General features: G+C 39.8%; 1 long non-coding RNA gene across 3 annotated transcripts in view; it reads left to right on the plus strand.

Moving 5' to 3' along the window:
• Positions 1-478: 478 nt before the first annotated feature.
• The window catches only part of LOC143030989 (uncharacterized), a 39,050-nt gene continuing 26,771 nt past the window's right edge, over positions 479-12,757 (plus strand). The window contains exons 1-4 of one of the 3 annotated variants that reach the window (XR_012966965.1): positions 479-2,394; positions 2,611-2,649; positions 10,491-10,542; positions 12,454-12,656. This is a non-coding gene — a long non-coding RNA (uncharacterized LOC143030989). Of the gene's footprint in view, positions 2,395-2,610; positions 2,650-10,490; positions 11,426-12,453; positions 12,657-12,757 lie in introns of those variants that run through there. The other 2 variants (XR_012966964.1, XR_012966963.1) reach the window with 2 other exon arrangements.

Raw genomic sequence — 12,757 nt, forward strand, 5'->3', positions numbered from 1 at the left:
GTGAGGTAAATGCTAAAAAACCATGGGAGTTTTATTAATAACGTTTCGTCCTTAAGAGGACTTCCTCAGAGTATACACTAAGAAAGATATTCTCTTTCCTTAGCTGTAAATATTTTTCTTGGTGTATATTCTGAGGAAGTCCTCTTAAGGATGAAATGTTAGTATTAAAACTCCTACAGTTTTTTTTTGGCATTCACCTCACCACCCTTTCCAATCATTCTCTCATACATATTTCAATATATATATTTTTCTAAACAGAAATGTAGTAGCACATTTGTAAATGACACACAGGAACCCACAGTCGGAGAAAGAATAAACTTCGAATAAAGAAGAATCCTATATTTTGGCTATCAACTGTAGCCCTCTTCAGAGGGCTACAGTTGATAGCCGAAATATCGGATTCTTCTTTATTCGAAGTTTATTCTTTCTCCGACTGTGGGTTCCTGTGTGTCATATATATATATATATATATATATATATATATATATATATTGTACATTAACAGATAAAGACTGCAGGCAAAACCAGAAGTGTGCTGGCTTCACATTCTAATCTTGCACTCCTCCAATTCTCAGCAATGACTGTTACACAGTACAGGTGCATAGGGCAAAGATGACTGCTTTGGCAGCAGCTATGTGCCTCATGATATATCGCTTGTTTGCGAAAACGTCGTCATAACTCAAAATATAGAATTTTTCAGGAGAGGCATTTTAAAGTTTCAAAACGCTCTCAATATTATAAAAAGCCCTCAAACACCATAGGTGGAACATTTTTTGGAGCATCAAATACGCCTCTAAAGTTTATAGAAGTTGAAACAATCATAATCTTTACTAAGTCTAAAATATTTGTTGGAACAAGTTGGAACATGTAAGGTTATGTCGTTGGGACATTTAGCACTCCCTAGCGGTCAATTTTTGAGCTACAGATATGACACTGTTACCAAAAAAATCTGTGTTTGAAGATGAATATGCCTGTATAGATAACTCAAAAATTCAGTTTTTTGAGTTGTGACGACGTTTTCGCAAACAAGCGATATGTTCCTTACTCTCTTCTACATTAAAAAACTTAACCATTGACTCTTTGTAGGATAAGGATACAAAGTGGGATTTCTACTCGCCTCACTTCATCCTAATTGACCACCTTCTATGATATGCACAAGAGCTTGGTTGTAATATCCCACCCTCCCCCTATCACCACTACCACCATCCACCGCCACCAGGTTGCATTCCGAGTGAAAGTGTCATAACTGCATGCACTTTGCTTTTTTCTGTGGATCATTGTTGGCCATGTCAGACTGCTGTCTGGCAGGACTTTCTTCAGCCACTTTATGTCTGTGGTACCAAGTTCCTTTGGCATGTCATGGGGATGTCATTGGAATGACTTTGTATCAAATCATAGAATGTTCCATGAGATTTGGTCTAGGCCTGTTATCGACGTAATTCGTGAATGTCAACTCTGGTTATGTGGCATGCTTCTTTGATGTTGATCCCACATGCAGGTTTGTCTCTACAAGAGACAACCTTCAATGGAGGAGAAATGGGGATGACCACAGTACTCCTGGCTAGGGCTAGTTTACTAATCCTGCTGAACTGGTTGGAATGGGAAGGGTAGCTACATGGAAGCTTATTCAGAGAAACCTTCTTGGTGATTTGAATGAAGCCAACCTTTGGTGTGTACTCCCAGCTGATGATAATTTGAATGTCAATTCATTGCAACAATAGCAGAAATTACTTTGACTACAATATTTCTCTGCATTACAATGGTGAATGGGGTATCAGTTCAATATGCATACACAAAGCCACATTCGGTCAACAGAGTGAAAAAAGGCACCGTTTACACGTCCCCAGTCATATTCCTGCAGGATTTGTTGACTTGTTTTCAGATGTGCTATGGTTTCAGCAAGGAGGGTTGGTGTTTTTGTAGAAGGGAAAATGGTAGAAGTACTGCCGATTGAAGAAGGAACTCTAGTTTTTTTCCAGCTGGTGTTAGGCCATTGTGTTCCATAGATGAGAGATTTTGAAGAAAAATTGAACACTCGTGTATCTTAATTTGAACCCCGTAGAATCTTCTCTGATTAATGCCAGATGGTTTCATATAACAGGAACAAATCATGAACTGTAAAGGTACGTGTTTTTGCAAGGCTTCCTTCTATCTAAATGCACAGGCATTAGTTTGAACAGAATCGTCATTCCTAATTTGTACTCGTGTGTGTGTGTGTGTGTGTGTGTGTGTGTGTGTGTGTGTGTGTGTATTTTATATATATGAATTATATGTATATTTTTACAATGTGACCAGACTCCTTTTTCTTTGCTAATGAAAACTCATTTACAGGCTCGTGTACTGGAAATACTAGAAGAAATTCTTAATGAGAGCAGTAAACCATCTTTCATACTGGTACGTTTTGTAATTAATGGGTGCACTTAATTGCAGTCTGTGATGTAAAATGATTACTTGCTCCCCCTGCTTTAGTTTTTAATGATGACAGATCACTTGGACCCATAGGAAGTGCCTGTTGGCAAACTGTTGAAAAAAGTTATACTGAGAAATGTTGTTTTAGATTATTTGGAAAGGGTGTTTAGAATATGGATTTATTTGGTTTTCCATTTGCAGTTGTGAGGATCATGATGACAGCCTGCATCCACTGACTAGGTAAGTTTGTCTACTGATTAATACTTTTATGCTGTAGACCAGTCTTTCTCAACCTTGTGTAACCTTTAAAATAAATTGCATGTCTCAAGGAACCCATGCGCAAAAAAAAAAAAAAAAAAACATATACCATATCTTTCTCATTTTATTTTTGTCATAATAATAGGTTAGATAGGATGATGTCTATATTACGTTATTACAATAACAAAGAATGTGTTGTGTGTGTTTAGTTATATTACGTATATGAAATTAAATAAAAAATCAAAGGTGCATTAACTCATCTCACTTGTTCTCGCAGAACCCTTAGGGACCTTTTACGGAACCTTAGGGTTCTGGGGAACCCTGGTTTAGAAACGCTCCTGTAGACCAACGGTTAAGTCTTTATTGAGGAACTCTTCTTAAGGTGATTGTATTCATAGGATGTCCCCCGTAAAGGGGAAAAAAACCTTTGGTATATGTATGTATGTACAGTGAGACCTCTCATTAACGGATGTTAATTAGCTGTGTTTTGGAGTGGTTTTTGGGTGGCATAGTGATTGCACGCACTAAACAACAGCACCAACAACACCAAAAACACAGCTAATTAACGTCTGGTAATGAGAGATCTCACTATAGTATTATTTCAAGTGTGTATACCAAGAGCTTTTTCCTCCTTGTAAGGGAGATAGCCAAGTCAGAAGACATGCACCTACTCTCACCCCTTCCATTACCATCCACTACCCTTTTCTCCCTCTCATTATTTTACTTTTTTATTCATTTATTTATTTTTTACATTCTGTTGGTTGTGTAATTGTGCCTGTGTGATGTAATGTGGTCAAATGGGGTTGAAGTCTCTAGTTTAGAACTTTGTGCCCATCATTTTTATGTGATATCCTATGGGGAGGACATTTGTTTTTGAGTGGGGTTGTTTTGGTGCATCCTGTTGTTATTCCCAATGCTTTATTTTGTGTGTAATAGGCAGTTGCTGACAAGTCTATCTATAGAAATGCCAAGTGAGGATGGAACCTTAACCCATTAAACTCCGATGACAAGATTCTTGTCATTTGGTCAAATAAAACAAAAAATCATAAAACACCAAAATGTTTGATCAAACACCAGAAAAATATGACGTCAGTCCGTCATATTTTTCTGGTGTTTGATCAAACATTTTGGTGTTTTATGATTTTTTGTTTTATTTGACCAAATGACAAGAATCTTGTCATCGGAGTTTAATGGGTTAATTAGTATGACTTTTCACATGTTTTATCAGGTACTTGATAAAGCTGTAACAAGGAGAGCATCGTACCAATAAATGCTTTGTCCTCATGTGGCATTTCTTTAGATAACTTTTTTTTTTATAGTTTTGTAGTGTCCATGTTTTGATGATTGTTTAGATCAAGCTGTAGAAGTGTAGTTGACTGGTGTTTATGAATTGTTTAGAGCCAGTAATTAGAGTTTCCTTCTGGTGCCTGTAGTTGCAGTTGAGTTTAGTATATGTCTTGTTGCTCACTGTCAGATCTTAGACGTGCAGGCTAAGGATCAGACAATTATAAAAAATGAGGCCTAGAACTTTACTGTTGTTTTCCAGTGGAAGGGTTTGGCTGTTTTTTTATTATTATGATTATTATTATCATCATCATCATCATCAGTGTGGAGGGGAGTGGGATATATGGGAAATGAAATGGGTGGGAGTGATTTCTTTGCCTTTTTCTTTTTGGCTACCCCCCTTGTACATACATACATACATACATATACCAAGGCTTTTTCCCCCTTACAAGGGAGGTAGCCAAAAAGGAAAAAACATAAAATCATTCCCACCCATTCCATCCCTGAATACACTCCACACTCCTCCACCCTCCCTCTTATCTTAGCACCTCCTGGATTATGGGTTATCCCTGCACCTTGTCCACTGCCCTGGGTCAGAAGCAGTGTCGCTAGACACAGCACATCCACAGCAAGGCCGCTTCATTAAATTGGCAACCCCCCCTCTCTGTCCCCCCATGCATAAAAGGATAATACGGGGAGAAATCCCTTCAGGCTGCGTCAAATTTTGCTCACACATACTACTTCATCCCCCATCGGGGGGATGGGGGATGAAGTAGTATGTGTGAGCAAAATTTGACGCAGCCTGAAGGGATTTCTCCCCGTATTATCCTTTTATGCATGGGGGGACAGAGAGGGGGGGTTGCCAATTTAATGAAGCGGCCTTGCTGTGGATGTGCTGTGTCTAGCGACACTGCTTCTGACCCAGGGCAGTGGACAAGGTGCAGGGATAACCCATAATCCAGGAGGTGCTAAGATAAGAGGGAGGGTGGAGGAGTGTGGAGTGTATTCAGGGATGGAATGGGTGGGAATGATTTTATGTTTTTTCCTTTTTGGCTACCTCCCTTGTAAGGGGGAAAAAGCCTTGGTATATGTATGTATGTATGTATGTACAAGGGGGGTAGCCAAAAAGAAAAAGGCAAAGAAATCACTCCCACCCATTTCATTTCCCATATATCCCACTCCCCATTCCACCTCATGCATCACAACATCATCCATATACAACCACTCTCCATTCACCCCTGTCTTCTGTCCTCTCCCGTCCTTCCCCAACAGACACTCCCCTCTTCCCCAAAGCCCCCTTCACCCCCATCCATCCACCTCATCCTAGGACGTCCCCTCATGTTCACTCCCTCCACATCTGCCTTCCATACCTCTTTCTTCACTCATTCTTTCCATGTGTCCAAACCATCCTAATACTCTTTCATCAACCCTATCTCCCAACTCCCTTTCCACCCCTGTTCTCCTTCTCACCTCTTCATTTCTCACTCTATCTAGCCTAGTAACCCCCATCATACTTCTCAGACACCTCATCTCAAACACATTCAAACTCCTTCTCTCTTTCTCTCTTATGTTCCATGTTTCTGCCCCAAAGGGGGAAAAAGTCTTTGGTATATGTATGTATGTATCACTATTATTATTATTGTTATTATTTTATTTCTTTGTCTTTTTCATGGTTGTCTGGAATGAACAGTTTACGGATGATTTCTGGTTGAGGCTTCCATTCTGTTATTTCAGAGCCATTGTCCTTGTTTGTCTACAGGGTCTAACAGATAAATCCGTACAACTTCTTATCACATGTTTTAAGATTAATATCTCGGGTTATAATAAACAGAGTTATGAAATTTTCAGTATATTTAGAAAAGGCAATAAGCACAATGATTTCATTCAATGTAACCACCTTCAGCTGTTATGACGCTTTCAACGCGTTTATGAAACTTGGATACAGCGTTGATGATCTCAGACTTTGATAATGAACCCACAGCCTTCTTGATGTCTGTCTTCAGGGTTGTTATACTTCTGTGTGGCTTGTCACATGCCTTGGCCTCAATTCGCACCCAAAAATATTAATCTAAAGGGTTTAGGTCTGGCGAATTTGAGGGCCACAACTCTTTGTTCCAGAACTGCACATTTGACCCTTCGAGAAAGTTGGTGGTCCTCTTCGCTGTGTGGGCTGGAGCCGAGTCTTGTTGGAAGACAAACTGGTTGCCACTAGCCTTATCTTTCATCCAGGGTATTATTTTCTCTTCTAGAACTTTGCAATAGACAACGGCATTGACTTTCTCCTTGTTGTTGAAGAAGTGAGTGAAGACGTCCCCCTCAGTTGACACCACACAGAGCACCATGACACTTGCTGGTTTCTTCGTCGTTGTCTTGTGTTGAACCTCTGAGGATGAGGAGGCTATCCAGCAATCATTCCGCTTATTGAAAGTCGCATCAACCGTGAAAATCTTCTCGTCGGAAAAAAACTTGATGACTGAGCCATTCGACTTCATCCAGTTCAACAGCTTTTGGCACCTGGTCAAGCGGATTTCTTTCATTTTTCGTGTCAAAAGATGTCTTTTTCCTTGTGAGAATGAGGTTAATCCCAATTTCTTTAATGCTCTGTGAATTGTCATTGTGCTGACACCTCTCTTCTTTGCCAATGTCGATAATGGTAAGGCTGGATTTGCATTGACACTTCTCTTGAGACCAGCTAAAAAGTGAGGTGTTAGAATTCTGCCCCTTCTGGGCTTGTGAGCAGCTCGTTGGTCTTCGCCGGTCTCATCAAAACGTTTACAAACATCGTAAACAGTTTGTCTGGAGTATTTTAGCATCCTTATTATGGCGCTATGAGTGTGACCCGCGCGACGAAGTTCGCATATGGCTGAACATTTGGCTTGTTCCATTGCTTAATGTTTATTGCACCAGTGCTAGTATACAACTGGCTAAATTATTAGACAAATGGAAGTATCTGGAAACAATCAGAATTGCCATATGTTACTTTTTAAGTGCTTAAAACCTCTTCAAAGTTTGTACGGATTTATCTGTTAGACCCTGTATGTATGCTTGGATGCTCATAACTGCTATTTTGTAGTTGCTGTGATGGGTTGTTATTCTCAGGTCATCTGCATAAGTGAGTGCTTTGGTGTTGTATTCTGGATCTAGTGTTGGGAGATCGCTTGTGTATAGCTTAGCATTGGAGAGAGTATTGCTCCTTGGGGTGACTAAATTGTACCATTTTGTTGGTACAGAATAGAAATTTAGTTATTTTGGGTTAATCTGTACCATCAACTGTTTAGAAGTTAGTTTGTCATTTCATGTCATTGTTGTGAATATCTCTTTATGATATTTTTTGACAGTATATGTCTGGGAACTTTATCATATGCCTTGTTAATGTCTATAGCAGGGACTAATGATGGGTACCTGTATGTGGTGGTCCTGCAAGATGGACAGTGAAGTTACCTATCTTCAAAACCAACCTATAGACCTCTCTCAGTCGACATTGGCTGTGGATTTTCCACTTAGACTTGAGGCAATGATTGATTGATTTGGTCATTCCCTTGTAATGGGGAAAGGGCCTTTGGTACAGAGGGGTACACACCATTCTACAAGGGGTCTTAAAAGAAACTTGTCAGTTTAGTTTCATCAGTCTGTTACCCTGGTCTTGTAGAAGACTGCATAGCATAGTTTCATGCACTGGGTGATGGAAAATGTCTTGATACACTGAGTTGGAGAGTCTTGTGCACATGTAAATGGAAAGATACCTTTAAGGAGAGTTTGAGGTTCTCAGGTGGAATGTATTGAGATGGACTGGAGTTGTTGTTGTCGTTCCCTAGACTGTCTGTCCGAGCAGTCCCGTCTCCCCAAGGAATGCCACAGCCGAAACTGGGTTTTCCCACAAATCCTTTATAGAGTGAATGTTGTGTTGTTTGCATGCATGATTGTATATAATGCAGTCTTCCATTATGTGTTGTATGGTATGGGGTGAAGTGTTACATCCTGGGCAGCTGTTCACAATGCGGTCATCCAGCTTCTTCTGGTAGCTTAGAAGTGCTGGGTGGTGGCCACACCGCAGTCTGGCCAGGTAGACTCTGTCCTTTTGTGGGAGAGAGGATTCAGAACGGTGGATATCAGGGGGTCTGGCATGCAGCAGTGTGTTGTCTTTCAGTGTGTTAATGGAGTGGTGAGTGATATGATTATGAATATGTTTCCGGAGGCTGGTATTTGGTGGACTGGAGTTTGCCTTGGTGTTGTATAGGAACAAGAAATTTATTACCTCCACCCTGACTGACAGACATAGAATACATACAATCAATTTGTTGCCCCCAGTCTCTCATGCAGAAGACCCAAGGTCTTCAGGTAGGTGGCATCAGCCTCCAGATGGATCCACAAGTCACTCAGGGAAGATAAATTATGTTGTTGTTGAGGGATTGTTAGTGTGGGGCATTGTAGTTTGAGATGTCTTTTTGTGTAGTGGTTGCATCTGGGACAGTTTGAATCTAGCCAGGCCTATTCCCTGTTAGTACTATGTCAGTGCTGGATAATGTGGAAAGTTTTTATCTGTTGGGCTTATGGCAGGGGGTCATTGGAATATTGAATATGATTGTCTATTTTGAAAGGCTTGCTTAGTGATCTGAGTATGTTTGTGTGGTATATGTGGTAGGTTGTATAGATTTTTGAGTACTTTTTTTTTTTTTTTTTTTTCTTTTTCTCCTATTCTATAAGGGATGTAACCAAGTCAAAGGCATCACTTACTTCCACCCATTCCACTCCCATCCACCACCCATGTTTCCCACTTATCTGAGTTACTCGTGGATGAAGGATTATCCCTGTCTCCTGCCGACTGCCTGGGTCAGAGAGCAATGTAGCAAAACATAGTACATCCACAGTAGGGGCACTTCACTTACACAGTGACCCACCCTCCCTGTCCCCTCATGCAGAAAATAGAGAAGACAGGGAGAAATCCCTACAGTCTGCATCAAAATGTCTTCCATACACATCCATTCTCCACTTACACCTGTCCTCTCCCTTCTCCCTTGCTCAAGGCCACTTTTATCCCATCCATCTATCTCATCCTCAGTTGTCTCCTGAAGTTCACTCCATCCACTTCTGCGTTCCACATCTCATTTGCTAATCTTTCTTCACTCATTCTTTACACTTGTCCAAACCAGCCCAATAACCTTTCATCAGCCATATCTGCCACCTTCCTTTCTACCACCACCACTCTCCTCCTCACCTCCTCATTTCTCACTCTAGCCAACCTTGTAACCCCTACCATACTTCTCAGACATTTCATCTCAAACACATTGAAACTTCTCTGCTTTTCTCAAATTCCAAGTTTCTGCCAGTGTCATAGGCACAATCACCCCTTCATATAATCTCTTTGCATCCATTCCCAGATACTTATTTCTCATGACACTTTTCAGTCCCCCAAGACATGTACTTGCTCCTTTCAGTGTACAATTTATCTACAATTAAAGGAAGCAACCTTGCTGTGGATGTACTGTGTCTTGCTACATTGCTTCTGACCCAGGGCAGTGGATGAGATGCAGGGATCCATCATCCAGGAAGAGCCAAGATAAGAGGGAGCGAGGAGGGGTGAGTGGGAGTGGAGTGTGTGGGGATGGAATGGATGGGAGTGGATTTTATACTTTTGTTTTTTGGCTACCTCCCTTGTAAAGGGAAAATAGTTATTGGTATATGTATGAACCAAGGGCATGGTTTATTAAATTCCACGCTACAAAGCCCTCTGTGAGGGGCACCGTCCTAGCCTCCCGATAGGGGGGAGTGTGTGACGTTAAACCATATTGTCATCATGTATGTACCAATCCATGAACACATTGAACAGCCATGGCGACATGACACAGCCCTGACGCTGTCTCACCTTTACCTCAAACCACTCACTCTTCATTTCCCATTTGAACACAGACTCTAACACTCCTGTAAAAACTTTCGATGGCCCTTTACCCCATTAAACTCTGATGGCAAGATTCTTGTCATTTGGTCAAATAAAACAAAAAATCATAAAACACCAAAATGTTTGATCAAACACCAGAAAAATACGACGTCAGTTTTTCTGGTGTTTGATCAAACATTTTGGTGTTTTGTGATTTTTTGTTTTATTTGACCAAATGACAAGAATCTTGTCATTGGAGTTTAATAGCTTTCCTCCAATCCCATATATCTGCAATATTTCTTATATTGCCTTCCTACCCTGCCATGAGCCTTTTCCAAATCTATAAAGGTCCAAAAATATGTCCTTATCTTTTATCAAAGCCTTCTCACAAATCTGCCTTACCACAAAAATTTGATCCATGCATCCTGTACCTTTCTAAAAACCATGCTGCTCCTCACTAATGTCTCCCCCAGTCCCTCTCCTAAAGGTTATATATAGTATTTTTAAATGATGACAACATCACTTGGACTCATAAGAATTGCCTGGACTAGTGAAAATTGTCCGTTGGTAAAATGTAAACAAAGAATTGCTGAAAACTTTTAAAAATGTTGAGAAAGTTATTTTAAACTGAGATTTGTACAAGGTTTTGTATACTTTTTTACAGGTGTGAGGACCTTTTGAGATAAGCCTCCAGCTGCTTTGGTTGGAACCAGCAGGTTTGAATTTAATTTTATTTCATTTCTTTATGTTGACCATAAAACTGCTCCACAAGGAGTCAAGATTAGACAAAGGGTGGTGGATGGGAGTGGTTGCATACCTTTGATAGGTATTTCCCTTATAAGGGTAAGATACCCTTAGTAATTAATGATACTGTAATGGCTTGTTAATTTTGCTCATTAAAGTACATACATGAGATAAAGTGTTTAAGAAGCATGGCATGTGCTATGAGGATAGTGTGCGAAATGTGGAGGTGAGGATGGGAAACAGTGGTGGAAAGAGAGAAGTCAGATAGGGTTGATTAAAGAGTGCTGAATTGGTTTAACCTCCTCAATACAAATCAAATTCTCCTGCACAGCTGATGTACGATGATGCATGACACTAGTCGCATTATAAAATATAAAGTCACTACTAATTTACTTATTCTCATAATTCACATAATTCAGGGGTTACTCAGCTACAACTACAAAATAGATATAATCAGGATGCCAACCCTGGCATCCTCATGTACCCACTCATGCCCCATGATGGCTATGTAGGTGTCATCATATGGAAGAGTATGTTGAAAGTATGTGTGAAGAAAGACTTGCAAAAAAATTGTAGAAAGCAGAAGTGGATGGATGTAACTTGAGGGGAAGATGGAATGAAAGGGGGCTTTGGATGCAAGAGGAATGTTAGTTGTTGTTGTAGTTCCCTAGACTCTCTGGCTAAGCAGTTCCGTCTCTCCAAGGAATGCCATGGTTGAAATGGGGTTTTCCCACAAATCCTTTGTAGAGTGTATATTCTGTTGTTGGTGTGCATGATTGTGTACAATGCAGCCTTCCATAAAGTGTTGTGTGGGTTGAAGTGTTAGATCGTGGACAGTTATCTGCAATTTAGTCATCCAGCCTCTTTGGGTATCTTAACCCATTAAACTCCGATGACAAGATTCTTGTCATTTGGTCAAATAAAACAAAAAATCATAAAACATCAAAATGTTTGATCAAACACCAGAAAAAATATTACGTCAGTCCTCGCTTCGCAGGACTGATGTCATATTTTTTCTGGTGTTTGATCAAACATTTTGATGTTTTATGATTTTTTGTTTTATTTGACCAAATGACAAGAATCTTGTCATCGGAGTTTAATAGCTTTCCTCCAATCCCATATATCTGAAATACTTCTTATATTGGCTTCCTACCCTGTCATGAGCCTTTTCCAAATCTGTAAAGGTCCAAAAATATATCCTTATCTTTTTCAAAGCCTTCTCACAAATCTGCCTTACCACAAAAATTTGATCCACGCATCCTCTTCCTTTCTAAAAACCATGCTGCTCCTCACTAATTTCTCCCCAGTACCTCTCCTAAAGCTTATATCGCTTGTTTGCGAAAACGTCGTCATAACTCAAAATATCGAATTTTTCAGGAGAGGCATTTTAAAATTTCAACACGCTCTCAATATTATAAAATGCCCTCAAACACCACAGGTGGAAAAATTTTTGGAGCATCAAATACGCCTCTAAAGTTTATAGAAGTTGAAACAATCATAATCTTTACTAAGTCTAAAATATTTGTTGGAACAAGTTGGAACATGTAAGGTTATGTCGTTGGGACATTTAGCACTCCCTAGCGGTCAATTTTTGAGCTACAGATATGACACCGTTACCAAAAAAATCCGTTTTTGAAGATGAATATGTCTGTGTAGATTCAGTGTAAATTCAGTTTTTTGAGTTATGACGACGTTTTCGCAAACAAGCGAAATATAGTATTTTTAAATGATGACAACATCACTTGGACTCATAAGAATTGCCTGGACTAGTGAAAATTGTCCGTTGGTAAAATGTAAACAAAGATTTGCTGAAAACTTTTAAAAATGTTGAGAATGCTATTTTAAGTTGAGATTTGTACAAGATTTTGTATACTTTTTTACAGGTGTGAGGACCTCTTGAGATAACAAGCCTCCAGTTGCTTTTGGAACCAGCAGGTTTGAATTTAATTTTATTTCATTTCTTTATGTTGACCATAAAACTGCTCTACAAGGAGCCAAGATTAGACAAAGGCTGGTGGATGGGAGCGGTTGCATTCCTTGGTTAGTTCTTCCTTATAAGGGTAAGATACCCTTGGTAACTAATGATACTGTAATGGCTCATTAATTTTGCTCATTAAAGTACATACACGAGATGAAGTGTTTAAGAAGCATGGTACGTGCTATGAGGATAATGTGAGAAATGTGGAG

Source organism: Oratosquilla oratoria, chromosome 12 (assembly GCF_046742065.1).
Source record: "Oratosquilla oratoria isolate Oo_2021 chromosome 12, ASM4674206v1, whole genome shotgun sequence".
Classification (NCBI taxonomy): domain Eukaryota; kingdom Metazoa; phylum Arthropoda; class Malacostraca; order Stomatopoda; family Squillidae; genus Oratosquilla; species Oratosquilla oratoria.